The sequence below is a fragment of the Oncorhynchus masou genome, chromosome 24 (assembly GCF_036934945.1).
Source record: "Oncorhynchus masou masou isolate Uvic2021 chromosome 24, UVic_Omas_1.1, whole genome shotgun sequence".
In the NCBI taxonomy this organism is placed as follows: Eukaryota; Metazoa; Chordata; class Actinopteri; order Salmoniformes; family Salmonidae; genus Oncorhynchus; species Oncorhynchus masou.
The window spans coordinates 92,394,672-92,411,139 of NC_088235.1; the positions used below are offsets into that span (position 1 = coordinate 92,394,672).

The following is a 16,468-nucleotide window of genomic DNA, read 5'->3' on the forward strand; positions in this document are numbered from 1 at the left end:
TATATTTACTCGAACACTATTTTGGGTACTAAATTAATCCATGTGTTATTTTATTGTTGAAGTCTTCAAAATTATTCTAAAATGTAGAAAATAGACCCTAAAATGAGTAGGTGTGACCAAAATTGGACTGGTATTTTTATGTAACCATTGCTTAACTAGGCAAGTCAGTTAATAACATTCTTATTTACAATGATGGCCTAGAAACAGTGGGTTAACTGTCCTGTACAGTGGCAGAACAACAGATTTGTATCTTGTCAGTTGGGTGATTCGATCTAGCAACCTTTCAGTTACTGGCCTCAACACTAACCACTAGGCTACCTGCTGTCCCGGTACTGTATATCTCGAAAATTAACAGCTTAGCTTTCAATTCATACAGCCAAATTACACGGTTAGGGAGCTAACACTTCTGCTATCAGAATTAAGTGAATCGGCCCCATGTTTAATTTCTTAATTCCACTATACTCAGGAACCAGAGCACCATTAAACTAGCCTGGCTAACGAAACACACGTGGTACACAGTGAGCCAGGACTTCCAGTTATGTTTTAGGACTTCATTTAGTATCAGCCAAACTACCATAACACAGCAGTGGGACATACATTTTCAGACTTCACCATGTCGGTGGCAAGCAACCAACTCACAAACTGGTTTCTTGTGTGTGTGATTCTGTATCGATACATGTGTCGGAATTTAAGTCAACAACGCAAAAATGAATCGACCTTCTTTATTTACCGACAGAGGTCTATAATAGCAGGGTTAGAGTTCACACAGATCTGTAGAGCACTTGGCTGATCCACACACACAACTGTATTTCTTTCAGAGCAATTACGCAGTAGTGCCGCAGTAGGGAACCAGAGGTAAAATCAAAATGGAGGCTATTCAACTACCACAGGAAATACTGCAGGAACAGGTTCACAATTGTATCAGTATACTGGGTCCCGTTCAGCAGGGTGCGATGTACAGTGTTGCAGATAGAAATGCCACAAGTAGAGCTGACATGACTCCTCACTCTACATTTCAGAAGAGCACATCTGTTCTAATTAAGTATATTTATATTTTAACATTGCGTGACAAGGTGCCCTGCTGAACACTGCCCTGGAGTGGAGTGTTTAAACAGTTCAAGGCCTGAAGGCTTCCAAATGACCAAGGCCACAGCTCAATAGTCTAAAATTGGCTTCCTCTTCTTTCCTTGGACCTGAACTAATATGTTAACTGTGTTTACAGATCAGAATAGCGGAAACAAGGAGAGGAAGCCACCGTACACCATTGAGACACAGCCCAAGTGTGTAAATGAAACATTACAATGGGACCTATCGATACAGCTCACTAGTCTAAAATTGGCTTCCTCTTCTTTCCTTGGACCTGAACTAATATGTTAACTGTGTTTCCAGATCAGTATACAGGAAACAAGGAGAGGAAGCCATGGTACACCATTGAGACACAGCCCAAGAGGGTGTACATTGTACTGAAACAGTACAATGTTCACCTTTAGGAGCCACACGATCCAAAGATGTCAGTGATACATTTTAAATAATTGAAGTATTCCTTCCCCCTGCAAGTGATCTATTGAGTCATTTGGAAACTTTTCTATACAAAATACCTTTTAATACATAAGTGAATTAGGCTCTACTCTAACAATTTGTTGGGTGTAGGTACAATCACTAGATCAACGATCAAGGCATGTCTTTATATGCACCATCAGAAATACAATCTCACTCAAGGAGCTCTTACCATGAAAAAAAAGTTTACTTTTACAGGCCTACACCAGAGGTCTAGGCCTTAGTTTTAAAAAATTATAATACATAAAACCCCAGAACTAAAGCAGCCCTTAAAATCTCACTGAGTGATGATGCTGAAACTTCTTCAGAAATACCCAGTATGGTAAGAGCTAGTTGGCTTGGGTTCCATCCCTCCACAGCTATGGGACACCACAAGCTAAAATGATAACTCTTCTCATACCTTATATTTGGAAATGCATATTTTCAAGCAGCAATACAAAAAAACTATTCATGAAGAACGCATAATCTCTGAAAAAAATACCGTATGAAAACGTCCCTGCTACCTTGTTTCTAAGTACAAAACCTCCGGAAGTAGCAACAAGTCCTTTTCTTTTTTCTTTGTTTTTTTTCTTTTCCGTATCCCCCCCCTCTTTTTTTCCAAAACGGGTAAAATTCAGTCCTTAGATGCGAGTGTCATGAGCGATGACGGTCATCTCCATCATACCATTTTTGCTGAAGGATTCAGAAACATGCGAGCCTCGTAGAGGGGCCTAGGGGTCTGCTTGGGGGGACTGCTAAGGGCTCCTGGGGGCCTATGGGGCAGCCGCTCCATTTTAGGCCAGGGCCGGGAAGGCCTCTGGATCATCCACATTGGGCACAATCACCCCGCTCGGCTGAGAGGAGTGTTAGAGTGTTGGGAAAACAAGAGGAAATGAGATTGATCAGACATATACAGTGAAATGACCATGTATGCTGTACTTAATCCAAATTCCTTTTAATCTCAAATCCTTTCCACAGCAGCTGTAACAGACTAGTAGTAATTAGTATTCTTTACCTTGTCAGTGCGTCCTCCACGGGGCGGCCTGGTGGGGGCTCCACCATCACGCTCACGGGGCTCCCTGGGCTCACGCTCACGAAACTCTCCACGGAACTCTCCTCTGCCCTCTCCACGCCCTCGGCTACCCCTGCCGCCACGGGGCCCACCACGACCACGGCTGGGGCGTCCAAGGTCTCCAAAGTTAATCTCCAGCTGGGCTGTGATGTCATTGGCTGGCTTCCGGAAGTGGTGATCGTCCTCAGCCTGAGAGACCAAGGGAAGAAAGAGATCATCATCAATGACAGAACACACATCTGAGCAACATTGTCATCTTATGGCACAGACAGACCAGTAGGATTGTTAAGCATCTGCTGGTTTAAAAGTACTTAGTTGCAAACCAATTCTACATGTAGAAATAGGCAAAAATGACAGCCGTCAGTTGCCCACCGGTGGGTAGTCCCTAAAACCACCTAGCCGTCAGCAAGCGAACAAACGGCCCCTTACTGTGCACACTGACAATTGTTCTGGCGAGTTCTGCATTAAAGGGATAGTGTAAGATTTTGACAATCAATCTTCTTTATACTTAACCAGACTCGGATGAACTCATGGATACACATGTAAAGTCACCGCGTGTAAAGTTTCAAATTGAGCGAACAAATGTTAACAATAAAGATGCCAAGGCCCAGCATGACTCGATCACCATTTATGATATTGTTTGGATGGATGACCATCTGTGGGCTATCACAGGGGTCAAGCACACCTTATCTGTGGCTTTCTCTGAGGCTGGATGTTCCCACAAAACCCTGGGAGAACAGACACTGTTGGAGGTGTGAAGACAGATTAAAATAATGTTACTGTGTCAATTAAATCATCAAATTTGGATTGTTTCAAGAGTTCATAAAGAGCCGAGAATCATTTTTACATGTTTTATTGTACTGTAAGTGGTATAGATGTATTGTTACAGGGAAACTGTTATTTTGTTGCCCGGACGGCAGTCAGTTCAGACGTAGTGAAGCAGATGTGCGCTCATATCATTTAGATAAGAGTTGATGATTAGATCCAAGCATGTTAGCGGTTTCTGTGAACTTCAAGTCATTGTGCTAACGCTAGTTAGCAATAGCTTACAAAACAACCAACTTCCTTCCAAATGCTATCCATGAGTTCAGGGGGGTAGGCAGAAAAAGAGCCAGAATTGCCAAAATATCACACTCTCCCTTTAATTTTCATGGGGAGAGAGAGTGCGTGCGCTTCTGTCAGATGTGATACTCACTTTAGGGGCAACTGCCTCAGCCTCCACCGCAGCTTCAATAAGAGCATCAGCTTTCTTCTCCTTTATTGGAGAGGGACGAAAACATAGTAGGTCATGTAAAATAAAAAAATGGAGGCTAAGTCAGTATTGTGGTTGACAGTCTACTCACGTCCTTGGACTTGTGCAGCACGTATCCTTTCTTCCACTGGCTGTCGGCTCCCTCGTTGGCCTTGCGGATGTTGAACTCCACCTTGGTTTTCTCCTTGTCCTGCTGGGCCTTCCATTCATCCAGAGTCATCTCCTTGGGTTCCACTTCCTTAGGTTCACCAACCTCGTTCTCCCTACAACACACAGCAGAAAACAGAACTGTCAGAACACACAACTGGCAGGAGAATATGAGAAATATGGTGGAGAACCCATCCAGACCGTGCTTTTAAATTCCTGAGAGGGAGTGAACGAATGCACACTGGGGAGAAGAGAGAGAAATGGCTTAAGGCTCAGCCCTCAACTCACTTGTTCTCAGAGTCAGCAGGCCGAGGTTCCTCTCCCTCGGGGGTCTCCTCGGTCACGTTCGATTGGTCATGCTCGCTGTGGAGAAAAAAAACAACAAGTTTAGCTCTCATACATTGAGTATGTTGACAGGTGACCAGGACAGTATAAAGACCAGGGGTCTTGACTCAACACGTCGAATTAGTTTACACACAACTGAACAAGGTAACTCAACAACACTAGGTTTGCAGACAGCCTTTGAGAAAGTCGAGAGAGAAAAAGTGTTGTGCTCGGTCGGCTGTGCTGCTCACCCCATCTCATCCTTGACGGTGCCCCAGTTGTGAGATCCACTTCCTCCACGTTTCTCCTCACCTTTCTGGCTGCTGAAACAACACGGGCTTTAGCGCACAGCTTCACATCAATAGTCTCTCCAGCAAAAAAACATAGTTTATCACATTTTTTTTGTTTTAGAAACTAGTTCGTATACTTCAAACAAGTAGTTGTTATGCACCAGTTCTCCAGACAAAGATGAAGCCTAGTGCTGGACTACAAATTCATCTCAATGGATAATGACCCTAAATTATTTTTTGCCCCTCAATCTGGACAAAAAAAATCTAGTTAGAATAGAGATTCTCCATTGAGCATGCCATTTAGATCCGGAGTAGGAAATCGGCCTAATAATGAGATACGACTTATCCATCCCAGAGTTAATACATAATTCACAACATGACACAGAAGACGTACGATCGATCACTGCCGCTGTGTCTGTCGAATTCACGCTTTCCTCTGGCGTCAAAGCCGTCGCTCCTGCCCATGCCCCGGCCCCTGCCGCCACGGATACCACCTCGGCCACCTCCACGTCCTCTCATCTGCCTATCACCAATGGGCCTGGACAGACAAGGAAACCAACCAATCAACAGGCTGCCTAACAGGAAGCTACAGTTGATGTGTATTCAGTGGGGTGAAACATTGTACATAGAAATGTAACGAATAGAGCAGACATTCTCAGGAACAGACCCCAGTACATAAAGGAAGATATAACAAACATTAAGTGTTAGAATGAGGACCCCAAAACACAATGTGTGAAAAATAACCAATACTGTGAACTACACTGAAACAGTGTTATGCCATAGTCATACAGATCTTACCTTTCCTTAGGCACGGTTTGAATACTTTCAAAATGCACTCTTAATTCCATTCTTCCTTAGAGTAGAGTCCTACAGGTATCCGTTTTTTGGAGCAGCATTCGCCCCGGCCACATAAATTCTGAGCCCCACCCAATATCAGGAAAGAGTTCTCTCTGCAACCCGACTCACCCAGATCGATAGAATTGTTCCGTGAGCCGATCCGTTACCCCGCCATATAACATCAATATATTTAACTGTTTGTGACTCCAGAGTAGTAGGCATAATTATTTTTAATCCCCTTCCCTGCATGAATGAGTTTGTCGGCATGTCTATTCAACATTTGGATAAACAGAAACCATACCATGAATTATGAAAAATATATTTTCATTTTCACAATGCAACAAGTCACTCAAACCACGGAAAGAGCCTTCTAATTAGCCTTATTATCTGTGATGAAAGCCAATAGCTGTCCTAAAACAATACATTTAGATTAATCTAAACAATATTTATCAAATAGTTTAGGCCTAATTAAACCATTCCCAGAACCGAATATAGAGTGCAAAAATAGGCTACATTTACTTAGTAGGCTTATCAAACTTAACAGCCGCATTGGTTTATACGATATATAGCCTATTCTCACGTGAGGAGAGGGAACATGATCTCTGCATGTGGACAAATCAGATTTTTTTGGCACCACACAAATAAGGGACAGTTCCCAGCTCCACACTCAAACCGTGCATGGCTGAAAGCCTTGTCTCAACCCAATAAGCTCCTAGGTTTAAAAAAAAGGTGTATTATCTTGATTTGAAATGTTTTCAGCCCACAATGTAAATTGTTCTGAACCATGACCCGACCCACGTGTTGACAGAATGTTCATTTCACCCACAAGTTGATATTTTTGCGGCTCACCGATAGGTAGCCATGGGTATCCGACCCGATGCAGGATTCTACCTTAAGAGAAATCACTGTTGAATTGTGAGTATTTATAAAAAATATAAATAAATTTTTTATAACCCGGCTATTCATGATAAATCAGCAACTCTTTAAACAACAGAAAAGGCGTATTTGAAACACATCATAACAGGGTTTTATATGTTTCCGCCACTATTTACATGCACACCATGCTGCGTGGTTACAGTTTAATATAAGTGGCAAGGCAAAGGTGAAAAACCATCAGTGAAAGTGGCATGACTTTGTAACTTAACAGTAGAGTGGTGGTGGAACCCATAATCAAGGTAGGTTTGAGTTACCTCTGACAGTCTGAGGGGGAAAATTCCTGTCAAATAGAGAAGGGGGTCACTTTTGTTTACAATAAACGACTGGCAAGTATACATTTTTGAAGCGAGAACAATACTGTCTTACAGAAGGCCAGTGTGGGTTCTGTCATTTGTATCAGTCATCACTAGAACTGCTAAAGCAGTAAATTTGGACTGCCCATGAATTTAAATAAATTGATTACTCTGCCATCATGTCCCCTCCGTACTTGACATTTCCTAAAAGGTTCTACAACACACTGTCGCTAGAATCTTAATATCGCAAACAGAACCTGAGTTATAACCAGTTTTAGGAGGGTATGTCATTTAAGTTTGTGGGGTTTTCCCCGTTGCCCCTACTTCTCCCGAGCATTGAAGGTGCTGTGCCCAGTTGGGAGAAGAGTGGATGAGCGCAGGGAAGCGAACAATGCATTATTATGTAATCACCAATTGTCAGTGAAAAACAGGGCAGGCCATTCTGTATTTATCTGCTATTTATAATCTCTAAATGATATGTCCCCTATATTAGTCCACCAAATCACGCAGTCTTATCAGTCCACTCTGGCCTACTTGGAGTACACAGTGAAAGCGTGCGTAATGGACCAAGACAAATGGATGCACATGCTGTGTTAGTGTTGCTACAAAATCTGAATGAAAATGACTCCGATGGCGGGGAAGAAATTAATCATGACGTCTCTGATGATTATTCTTCTGGGCATCAACCAGAACCCTTGAGGCTTAAGCGTAAAAAAGTCTGAACGGTGCACCCTGAGAAGGTGCCCGAGCCACCACCAAATGAAACTGAGACAGGAGAGGACAGCACCGTGTAGATAAAATAAGACTGTGACAATCTCAGCACAAAATGTCATCAGAGAGCAGACCCTACACCACAAGCAAAAAACAATATCAGCAACGTCTCGTTGTTTATGTGACACCATGTAAGCGCGAGCTAACAATTTACAATTTTGGACTGCTGTCATACTGAGAAAGTTAACATGCTATTATTGCTTTGTGACAATATTCAATATTTATCAAGCACACTTGGCACGTATGTTTAGGCTACTGATATATTTAGATGTTATTAAAACAAGTTGTTACCTTGTCCCAACACATAGGCCTTCTGTTTCATAGTTGTAACATAACTCCACGAATAAAATGGGCCGAACACTTAAATTTGTGTTGAGTTTTTACATAGAGCCTAAAACACTAAACGAATGAAAATGATAGTGTTATAAATTGTTTTTATTCTAATGTTACCTAAGACCTTCATAAACAACCAAATTATTACTTTTTGATAGCATATATGAAATGTATTAATTACAATGTTAGAATGTGGCAGTCAGAATTACTGCTCATTAGCTTGAGTGAGGTCCTCCTCGAGGCCCAGCGGTTCTAGTGTTAAGGACTAATATCAGTTTGTGAAATCAGATGGGTTACTGCTTGGCTGCAACAAAGGTCTGCACCCACAGGGATCTGAGTCGTATTATTGTGGGGGAGGAGTTCTTCTACCTTTCAATCCTTTTCAAAACACCCACATTTGGTGCCAACTGAATACAGCCTTGCTCTACCCAGAACTCACTTCTCCACAGAGAACTCTCCTCCCTCAGCTGGCTTGTCTTCTCCGCCGGGGGGCCTCTCGAAACGGCGTGGCGGCCGCCTGTCTGTCCGGGGGGGTCTGTCTGTAGGGGGCGGCCCTCGCCCTGGCCCTCACGGGGTGGACCCCCAGCGGGTCCCTGACCCTCACGTCTGGGACCCATCCTCCTGGGACCAGGTCCTGGAGTAGGACAGGATAGAGGAGTTAGTAATTGATCCCCCAATAAAACAAGTACAATACTCATTTCCTCACCAAAGATTCTTTAGCTAAAATAACTCAAACAGGAATTTAATGGAGACTAACTACAGTTAGAACTTTTCTCAAGACCCAACTCCAAAAGAGAGCAGGACTGATGTGCTGAACTGGAGTGTAAGGGCACACTATTAAAATACGGAGAATTAAAAAAATATATAAACAGAGGCTGAGCTTTGTATTATCCACCATGCCAGTACACAGCAGATGAAAACATGCTCTGAGACTGGTCTGACAAGTCCCTCCTACTGTTGACCAAAATAGACTCCCACACCATGCACCACCAGCAGCTGAACGCACGTTGGTGCATGCACCTGTCTCTTCTCTTGGGGTTCCATTTTTTTTTACTTTGCTTTTGACTGCCGTAACTGGGCTGCTAACAAAATACAGGGGCCTCCTATTTTAAACTAACCATAACAATGTATAGGCGAGTAACACTAGTTTACTCACGCAGACGTAAACGACAATGTAATTGTTTGGTCAATATATATCGCCTTCTCTAACCTTGTTCGTTTACCGAGTAGCAGAAAAAACATACTCGTGAAGCTTCTTTATTTGAGACTAACACAAAACGCCCATATTCATATTCACAACCGCGCTACGCAAGATGACATCATTCCCTGTCTTGTAGAGAACAATGTGCGCCACTTAGCGAGTGACAGTTAGGTGACTGCCGCTGTTGCACAGTCCAAACCTGGGCCACGAGGTTGGTCACGACACGGGTTAATGCAACCAGGTAGCGAAAGACTAGTGAGCTGCCTAGCTAGCCAATTCGTAGGTTAACTAGTTAGAAAACAAGCCTCAATTTTAACCTAGCACGATTGCTTCACATGTGAAAGTTGACATACACCCCGGTGTGAATACACGGTTAGCTAGGTAAACAATTTATGTTGCAAAAAAATGAATTCGCCGATCGTCCATTTAACAAGTATGCACTAATCAAACACTGGTCAACAGGTAGTTGGTAGCAAGCTAGCAAATTACTTTGGCTAGCTAACGTTGGCTAATTAACTTGCGGCTAACAATCCTGGCTAAACAAGGCCAGAGGCGTTTTAATATTGGCAGCAAAACAAGTTCGCCTGCAAGTTCGTTTTCAGGGGGCACAATAATGTACCACACCTAGTTACACTGTCGTGACTTTTTTGTGCAACGACTGTGATAAGCGTTTCAACTTTAGTTGACAAAGGGAATCATGTCGACCTCATGGAGGCTTTGAAAGCATTGCTAGCTAAGTTAGCTAGCTAACCTAAAGTTAATACTTAACTATCCAGGGCGAACTGCGATTTTGCAGATCAAGAGGACAACTATTGCGGGAAACAGTCTCACCATCTTTCTTCAGAGTCACCGGTGCCAGAGGCTCATCTTTCTTATCTGCAGGGACGACCTTCCTGTCTTTCTGGGACTCCTTTTTCTGGAGCTTGGCAGCTTGCGCCGCGGTCTTAGCGGCACCAGGGACAGGAGCTTCCTTCTTCTTGTTCTCCGCCTCCTTCAACAGCTCGAACGGGTCCGACTCGTCGTCAAATAGTTGGTCGAATCGGTTAGCTATGGCGCAGCCGAAACCTTCTTGCATATGTCCGGGCATGATGGCGCCCCTTCAGCAGGATTTTCCTCCGATTCTACGAGGCTTGGTGCGAACACTTCGCTAGATGTTGCCACAAGATGGCTGGGGAAAGAACCTTCTTCTCTTCCGGCGTGATAGACATCCGGGACAAAAACTTTGGCGCCAGGTGGGGCGTGTAGTTCTTTGACGAAGGAGAGTGTCGGGCGGCTCCCTCAAATAAACTACCATACCCACAACGAGGGACGAGTTAATCATTTAGTTTTTCTCCAGTTGACAAACATGAATGCTCATTATGTCTGTTGTAGTTTTCAATTTGCATTCAAGCATTTACTTTGTATGAGGCTTGTATGGGAGATCTTTCCCACCCTCTCTATACTCTAAATCCACTGTATACACACACACACACACACACACACACACACACACACACACACACACACACACACACACACACACACACACACACACACACACACACACACACACACACACACACACACACACACACACACACACACACCTAATAGCCATATTCATTCTCAAACATTTTGCAACATTGTTGCTCCATAGAATGCCTCCACAGTTCTTTGCAATGTCAATTAGGCCTAGGCCTGACCAAGTCTGACTTACAAATCTAAAACACTGTTCTGGTAGTGACCTGAGACATCTATGCACAACTCAGAACAGTCAATATTTTGTGATATTGTAAGTATCAGTATATGCTGGTTCGCTACACTTGCAATAACATCTGCTAACCATGTGTATATGACCAATACACTTTGATTTGATTTATAGGACCTAGGGGCTATTGATAATTTCATTGGATATGGGTAGGAATACTGATCAGCAACTTACAGTGAGTGACACAGAAAGTGTGAGGGCCAGCTAGTATGCGGACTCCTTTAGATGGGATGCTGCTAGCTAATAGAGAACCAGGAGTCATGGTCAAACAGGAAAGGTCTGGAAAGATCATTTAAGGGCAGCAGATGGCAGCAATAGAGGAGTCAGAGGAGAAGAGCCAGCCAGCCACTGCCTAACAGATTTGTGTCTTATTATGTCTCTGTCTTATTACAAAGAGGATTAATCAGGGTTCAAATTACTATTTGTAGCCATTGGAGGGTATAAACATTTTATTTGTGTGGAGTGGCCTCTGAAGTGCTGAGATTTGGGCCTGTGTTTATCAAGTGTCTCAGTGCTGATCTAGGATCAGGTCATGTCCATAATAATCTGCTTCATTATAAAAGGCAACATTTATCCTAAATCACCACTCCTACTCTAAGACACTTGGTTAATATGGACGCAGACCTAAATAGGTGTATTTTTCCTGCTGGGAGTGCATAAGGCTGATAACCTGATAACTCCTCAAAAATTAAGGTGAGAAATAATTATGTACAACGTTTCTGTAGACAAGCTGTCTTCCACAGGGTATAATGACAAACACTGTGAGATGACTCATTTATATAGTGATAACCTCATAACTCCTACCTGATGTCTGTCAACATTATTATGTACATTGAGAGACATAGTCTAGGCCATGTCTATAGTGGAGGAATCAACCAGACTCTGAGAAATGGTACAACTTTGACACCACAGATGAAAGGGGTTCGTTCCAGAGAGGGAAGCTCCATTTTACATCCAATTTTCCTGTCTGCCTAGCACCCACCCTAGCCATGACTGGTTCTGTTAAAGGTTTGACCCATCCCAGGATGCTGTCCTCTCTGAAGTAAGAATATGATGAATCATGTTTTTGAGCCCTGATAGCAATTGCTCATGATCTCCACCGCTCTACAGACGGGACAGTAGTGACTGTCATTGTCATTGAGCTGCCAGAACATCACACCAGACTGCGCAGAGGGAATGCTCCTCCGAGGCTGGATCAAAGCCATTTACTACCTCATCAAGTCATTTCTGGCGGGATATCAATGTTTGTCTGGATTTCTATAGCTCTCTATATCATTTTATAGCGGCGATTTATCTGCTTGCTTCAGCCTATTGTTGCTGGTGAGAGAGAAGTGTTTGTTTGGTGGAAAGTGTATGCACATTAATTACGCACAACACAATTCACATGAACGATGACATCTGCAGTTACGAAGGCGATGATCGAATCTTACGCTCTCATGGTCTTCGTCATGGGGTCGTTTTTCGTGTATTTCTGCGGCATGGTTTGGGCATTCTGCAACCCAAAACTCAGCGGTGTCGAGGAGGAGATGCTGACAGAGGCTCCGGCAGAGGACGACAGCTGCTGGGTGTGCGCCCAGCCACCCCCGGAGCAGATGCACTACCACACATGTGCGCACCCCGGCGGGACACCACAGAGGACAGGGGACTGGATCACACAGACCACATATGTGAACTTTATGGGGGATAGTAGACCTACTGCTGACAGCCTCCTAACAATGGACCGCACAGGATTTGCATGTGGAGACAACAGTCAATCGTGGCGCAATTTGGATTGATTGACACTATGCATTTATTTAGACAGTGATGGCACGTCATGTGAATATTTCTGTTTTTGTGTAGCCTATGTTGTGAGTAAGCTATGTGCATATTTGCTTTTATTTCAATGTCTGGTGAAACCTTTTTATTGATTGTTATCACAGCACTAAAAAAACAAGCAAGCCAGAGAAACAATTATGTGAAGTGGATCATGCATTTACAGTAGTAGGCCCTATATGCTGGTTAAAATGAACAAAATCATTACAGTTAGCGTAGGTCTACCACTTTGAATCCACAAAGTCATTCAGGGCATCAGTGGGGCAGACATCATTAATAAAAGTCATATGGTTTATTGGAATGTTATTACATAATTTGATACATTAAATAATACACATACTTTAAAATGTATTTGTGACAATACATGCAATACAAATACAATACATTAGTAGCAGCAGCAATGCGTGACATGGTGGCAATCAGAACATAATACCAGCACTCATTGTCTTTGAGGCCTCCCAATGTAGAAAAATAAGGCAAACAGTATTCATCACTTCCATCAATGACATAGTGTCAATCAGATGAGTTTTTTTATCGCCTCAGTCATCTGCAGCACAGGATAGGAGTGTCTGTCCATTAGATAGGAGTTCTCTCTTGTCCAGTGTTCTTTCATTCAGGCTACTGTGGAGTTGCTCACATACCCTTCTTTTCCTCCTTCCGTTTCCTGTGCACTTTGTCTTCCAGTTGCAGTAGTTTATCATACAAGGCATCTGACATGTCCCGTCAATATCCATCTGAGAAGGGAACAGAGAGGCGATCAGACACAGCAGGGGACAGATGCTAAACAACTAGCTGATACTGATAGTATGGTCTGGCAAATGGCTTTCTGAAGTGGATTTGACAAGGATAGAAACGCAAGTCATGACACCCAACAGATAGAACAATTACTTAATATTTATTCATTTGTACGGATGCAATGTTAATCTACAGTTACAATCCACCACTTCAAAATTATCTAACGAGTAATATAATCAGACAAATTAATATCAATACTTGCCAAGCTGATATGACTGAAACTGAGATCTTGCTTGGTTGGTAGATTGGTACTCAAAAATAGTTAGGCTGGTACTGTATTTAAAAAACAACAATAGAAATATGTGATGTTCATGTCGCAGATTCAGATAACTTGAGGTTGTTGTGAAAACGGCTTACAACTTTTAATGTGTACAGTATCACACACTTGAATTGACTTGGGTTTGTATAGCTATAGCCAAGCTAGTTAGTTTGGATTAACTGGATATCTGTTGTTTGTACAGCTATAGCCTAGCCAGTTATCCAGTCAATCCAAGCTAACTGGCTAGGCTATAGCTATACAAACCACAGATATCCAGTCATGGATATCTGTGGTTTGTATAGCCTACCTTGTGAGGGTGTGTGGAGTTGTTTCCCGGGCTTGAGGTTAGACTTTGGTATTTAGCACAAGGATCCAGAATCAGATTTTTGCATAAACAGCCAGAACTGCACAATTAAAAGAGGTATAGATTAATCAAACCCTTAAATCACAGCATTAAAATACAAACAGAGATGAGCGCTAATAATGTGTGCGATATAAATACAGAAAGGTCATCTGTATCAATAGTTCATGTTATGTGTGGTAAATTCCAGAGCCTCTGCTACATTTTGTGTGTGTGTGTGTGTGTCTGTGTGTGTACATACCACAGCCTCTGCTCCATTTTTACTGAGTCAAGGTGAATATGTTGGTAAAGATTCTAATCTATCAAAATAAGCCAGAGAGATCAGACTCATCATCATGATGAAAGCAATACAGTGCATTCGGAAGTATTCAGACCTCCTCCCCTTTTCCACATTTTGTTACCTTAGAGCCTTATTCTTATTCTAAAATGGATGACATATTTTTCCCATCATCAATCTACACACAATACCCCATAATGACAAAGAGAAATCAGGCTTTAAGACATTTTGCAAATGTATATAAAAAAACAAACAGAAACACCTTATTTACATAAGTATTCAGAACCTTTGCTATGAGACTCGAAATTAAGCTCAGGTGCATCCTTTTTCCATTGATCATCCTTGAGATGTTTCTACAACTTGATTGGAGTCCACCTGCGGTAAATTCAATTGATTAGATATGATTTGGAAATGCACACACCTGTCTATATAAGGTCCCTCAGTTGACAGTGCATGTCAGAGCAAAAACCAAGCCATCGAGCTCCGAGACAGGATTGTGTTGAACCACAGATCTGTGGAAGGGTACCAAAAAATTGCTGCAGCACTGAAGGTCCCCAAGAACACAGTGGCCTCCATCTTTCTTAAATGGAAGAAGTTTGGAACCACCAAGACCAAACTGAGCAATCGGGGGAGAAGGGCCTTGGTCAGGGAGGTGACCAAGAACCCGATGGTCACTCTGACAGAGCTCCAGAATATCCTCTGTGGAGATGGGAGAACCTTCCAAAAGGACAACCATCTCTGCAGCACTCCACCAATCAGGCCTTTACGGTAGAGTGGCCAGAAGGAAGCCACTCCTCAGTAAAAGACGCATGACAGCCCGCTTGGAGTTTGCCAAAAGGCACCTAAAGGACTCTCAGACCATGAGAAACAAGATTGTCTGGTCTGATGAAAGCAAGATTGAACTCCTTGGCCTGAATGCCAAGTGTCACGTCTGGAGGAAACCTGGCACCAACCCTACAGTGAAGCATGGTGGTGGCAGCATCACGCTGTGGGGGTGTTTAAAAGTGGCAGGGACAGGGAGACTAGTCAGGAGCGAGGGAAAGATGACCAGAGCAAAGTACAGAGAGATCCTTGAGCTTCAGAGAGCTCAGGACCTCAGACTGGGGCAAAGGTTCACCTTCCAACAGGACAACGACCCTAAGCACACAGCCAAGACAACACAGCAGTGGCATTGGGACAAGTTTCTGAATGTCCTTGAGTGGCCCAGCCAGAGCCCAGACTTGAACCTGATCGAAAATCTTTGGTGAGACCTGAAAATAGCTGTGTAGCAACTCTCCCCATCCAACCTGACAGAGATTGAGAGGACCTGCAGAGAAGAATTGGAGAAACTCCCCAAATACAGGTGTGCCTGTAATCGCTGCCAACGGTGCTTCAACAAAGTACTGAGTGAAGGGTCTGAATACTTATGTAAATGTGATATTTCAGTTTAAATGTTTTATACATTTGCAAAAATGTATAAATAAACCGTTTTTGCTTTGTCATTATGGGGTATTGTGTGTGGATTGATGAAGGAAAAATATCTATTTTTAGCAATTTAAGAACAAGTCTGTAATGTAACAAAATGTGGAAAAAGTTAAGGTCTGAATACTTTCCAAATGCACCATATATCTTGGAAACTGAAAGCATCTTCGAAACTGAATACATCTTGAAAACTTGAGCGTTGACATGCACAGTTTTGTGGAACAAATGATTTGAGTAAAATTCCCCTTTAACAAATACTATTATCAAGCACGTACACACACACACACACACACACACACACACACACACACACACACACACACACACACACACACACACACACACACACACACACACACACACACACACACACACACACACACACACACACACACACGCCAGCCAGAGAATGTGCATGAGCAGGTTCCAGAGGATGGTGGGGAAAGAGTGCAGGATGCTTTAAGTCAGGTTGGTCATCAATACAGAAGTGATAAGAGACACCACCACAGTCAACTGGGCTTTCCAATACAGAGCCCTGAGGTCAGAAGAACCCTGAGGTAAGCAGAATAGTAGAGGTGACTCTGGAATCAGCAGTGAGCAAAAAAAGGACAGAACTACTGTCATAGAAACTGTGGTGTTCATTTTTTATGAAGAGTGTTGCTATGAAAAGGCAGTTGGTGAAGGGCAGATGGATCCAGTGTCCTCAATGTCTTTACAAAAACTACTATCTCAGGTGATGTATAAAACGTTCATGAAATAAGATT

The 16,468-nt window shown here is 42.9% G+C and overlaps 1 pseudogene; it reads right to left on the minus strand.

The window, feature by feature from the left end:
* Positions 1 to 707: 707 nt before the first annotated feature.
* Positions 708 to 10,190, minus strand: LOC135513035 (SERPINE1 mRNA-binding protein 1-like; annotated as a pseudogene).
* Between the last annotated feature and the right edge of the window lie 6,278 nt (positions 10,191 to 16,468).